At 47.7% G+C, this 3,526-nt stretch overlaps 1 protein-coding gene across 2 annotated transcripts in view; it reads right to left on the reverse strand.

Moving 5' to 3' along the window:
• Positions 1 to 3,092, reverse strand: part of CUNH11orf65 (chromosome unknown C11orf65 homolog) — a 40,445-nt gene extending 37,353 nt beyond the window's left edge. The window contains exons 1-2 of one of the 2 annotated variants that reach the window (XM_008055298.1): positions 3,087 to 3,092; positions 355 to 375 (exon numbers count right to left, since the gene is read on the reverse strand). The gene's annotated coding sequence lies outside the window, so the exon portion shown is untranslated. Of the gene's footprint in view, positions 1 to 354; positions 390 to 3,086 lie in introns of those variants that run through there. The other variant, XM_008055299.2, reaches the window with a different exon arrangement.
• Between the last annotated feature and the right edge of the window lie 434 nt (positions 3,093 to 3,526).

Below are 3,526 nucleotides of genomic sequence, written 5' to 3' on the forward strand. Positions count from 1 at the left end.
CAGGTCGAGGCTGCGGTGGCTGGGAGCGGCCGCTGCACTCCATTCTGGGTGACAGAGTGAGACTCCCCCTCAAAAAAAAAAAAAAAAAAGACGCAGTGTCCCTGCAGGGGAGCCGAGGGGGGTGCGCCGTGAGGCTTCCAGCCTGACAGCTGCACCCGGGCGCAGAGAGGAAGCCTGCGGAGGGGTCGTCCCAGAGGGAGGGCTTGAGGGGACGCGGACGGATGGGACACGGGCATCAAGGGTACGGGGCCTTAAGGCCTTGAAACAGGTACGGCTCAAGCGGGTCGCCACAAAGCCGAGGGAAATACGAACGGCACCCGCGGGGAGGGAGGAAACACGACTCCCTTCACCTGCCAATCGTCGAGGGCCGGGGCGCTGGGAGACTCCTTGGTAACGTCGCAGGCGGAAATGACGTAACGGGTTCCGGTATGAGCTCCGCCCTCTGGCTTCCGCCTTCTGGGCCCCGCCCGCCCTTTAGGTGCCGCCTGTAAAAGTCCCGCCCTCTGGACCCGCCCCCAGGCCCCGCCCCCTAGACCCCGCCCCCCCCAGACCCCGCGCTGTCACCACCCCCCGACATTTCCAGGTCTTGGAATCCAAAGCAGTGTTACCGCCAGTGAGGACTGCTGGCTCTGTTCCGAGCCCTCCTTGATTGTCAGTGGCTTTGAGGCAAAGGCTTTTGGAAAGGACACCAAAGTGATTGCCAACGACGTTGGGCTCAATATATTATAAAACCCCGTCACTTCAACCACGGACCTTACAGATGTTGGAGAAATGCGGCGAATTATTTTCAGTTTACCTTATTCCGTTTATTCATTTGACAAGAAGAGAACTGATCCTTCTGGCGCTTTGGCAGGTCTTGTTCAAGGTCAAAGAATAAGTGACTAATAAACTGCAGTCCGCTGTTATTTCTAAGTGTGAGCTCTTTAGCTGGTAAAGCCAAACTACTTTGTTGCTGTTGCTGTTGTTGTCGGAGTCTCGCTCCGTCGCCCAGGCTGGAGAGCCATGGCACACTCAGGCCACCCCAGCGACGACCCGCTGGGCTCCCGCGAGCCTTTCGCCTCCGCCTTCCAAGGAGCCGGAACTACAGGCGCCCGCCACCGCGCCCGGCTGACTTTTGATTTATTGTGGAGATGCGGTCTCGCCAAGGTGCGAGGGCTGTTCTCGAACCCGCAGGCTCAGGCCATCCACTCGCCTCGGCCTCCCAAAGTGCCGGGATTAAGGCTGATCCACCGATCGCGGCATAAACTACTTTGCTTTTTGTTTTGTTTTGTTTGGGTTGGAGTCTCACGCTGTCGCCCAGACTGGAGTGCCGTGGCCGCTCCCGGCCACCGCGGCCTCGACCCGCCGGGATCCTTCCGCCTCAGCCTTCCAGGTAGCCGGAATTACAGGCGCGCGCTACCACGCCCGGCTGATTTTTTGATTGATTGCAGAGAGGAGGTCTCGCTGCCCAGGCGGGTCTCGAACCCGCGGGCTCAGGCCATCCACTCACCTCAGCCTCCCAAAGGCGCGGGATGACAGGCGGAGCCACCGAGCCTGGCTCATAAACTACTTTTTTAAAGTGGAAAACAGATGACCTCTCAAATGAGTTTTCAAATAGCCTTAAATTATGCAAGTACTATATCTATATAGTGTATCTATAGCAAGATGGGCTTGCTCGAATTCTGAATATAACACCTTGACAATGCTTTACTTGGTCACACATTATTGCAATGTAAAATAATCTTGTTCAGAAAGGCCCAGTTCTACTATTCCCCACTTTCCTCTTGCTTATGCATGAGATGTAATTAGTTTGTTAAGAAGATAAACTTCTAGAGAAAAAAAAAAACACCCCCGCAAAATGTTTGTACATAAGAAATTCCCTGTAGTTAATTCAGTGACTCATTGAGTTTCCAGACTTCTTTAAAATTATCATCATTATCATAAGCAAATGGTGAGCTTTCATTCCTCTTCATGTAATTACCCGGATGCTTTAATACACAATTATGAATGATAAATTGTAAAAATATAGCCATGGAAACATTATGTATACTTGTACCTAATTTTTAGTCTAATAGAAAATAAGTTTAAGCCTGTAATCCCCGCACTTTGGGAGGCTGAGGTGAGTGGACTGCCTGAGCCCACGGGTTCCAGACCCGCCTGGGCAACTTGGCGAGACCTCATCTCTACAATAAATCAAAAAAAATTAGCCGGGCATGGTAGCGCGCGCCTGCAGTTCCAGCTACTTGGAAGGCTGAGGCAGAAGGATCACCGGAGCCAGCAGGTTGAGGCTGCGGTGGCCGGGAGCGGCCCTGCACTCCAGTCTGGGTGACAGAGTGAGACTCTGACTCAAAAAAAAAAAAAGAAAAGAAGTTAGAAGTTTAAACATTTAAATTCAAAACTACACAACAATGTGAATGTACTGAATACCACTGGTCTGTACACTTAGAAGTGGTTAGAATGATAAATTTATATATATTTTTTTTACCATAACTTTAAAAAGTAAATTTAAAAACCACAAAATTTAGCCAGTAAATACTTCAGAACAAACATTTCTAAATGTAGAGAATGAAACTTTAAACTACATTTAAGGTATACTACCTTGTTTATATATTACTTTTAAAATAAGCTCTACATATATTTAATGAAGTGCTTATCTGGATTATTTTAAAAAGCACTTACAATAGTACTATTTGAGTACTTATTAGGTTACCTCTAACCTGGTCCAGAAAAATGCAGCAATTTCTACATAATAGGCTCAAACCTTTTCTTACTGCTCTAATACATGTAAAAATCATTCAATTCTTCAAAAGAGAAAGTATCTTTCTTTAAAGTAGCCACAAGGGATCACTAATTCTCAAAACCCTCAAGTGTTATGTTTATTCATTTGTATGCACCTGCATAAATCTAGGAATAGTTTACTAAGAAACAGAGCTCGGAAGAACTTCTGGGTAATTTCACAGAAATCTTTCCTTCCTTCCTTCTTTCTGTTTCCCTCTCCACTCGTTCGCTCTCTCTTTTTTTTGTTTTTGTTTTTTTTTTGAGTTAGAGTCTCACTCTGTCGCCTAGACTGGAGTGCAGTGGCCGCTCCCGGCCACCGCAGCCTCGACCCGCTGGGCTCCAGCGATCCTTCCGCCTCAGCCTTCCGAGGAGCCGGAATTACAGGCATGCGCTACCACACCCGGCTGACTTTTTGATTTATTGTAGAGATGAGGTCTCGCTGCCCAGGCGGGTCTCGAACCCTCGGGCTCAGGCAATCCCCTCACCTCAGCCTCCCAAAGGCGCGGGATTACAGGCTGAGCCACCGAGCCCAGCTTGCTCTCTCTTTTTTAAATCGTGTTTCATCATTTTTATACATTTATAATATGTAGTATTATATTTATGAAATTAATATGCTTTCTTTCTACTACGAAGGCAAAGATTTTTCTTTAGAAACCACGTGAAGATAAGAGATAAGGAAACAAAATGCATTTGAGAAAGGAATAAATATTTATAGTGCAGTGAGAGGGGAGTCACAATTATTTTCCTTTTCTTTCCTCTGCTGCTTTGG

Source organism: Carlito syrichta, unplaced genomic scaffold, assembly GCF_000164805.1.
Source record: "Carlito syrichta isolate Samal-C Ts95f unplaced genomic scaffold, Tarsius_syrichta-2.0.1 Scaffold301816, whole genome shotgun sequence".
NCBI classification, from domain to species: Eukaryota; Metazoa; Chordata; class Mammalia; order Primates; family Tarsiidae; genus Carlito; species Carlito syrichta.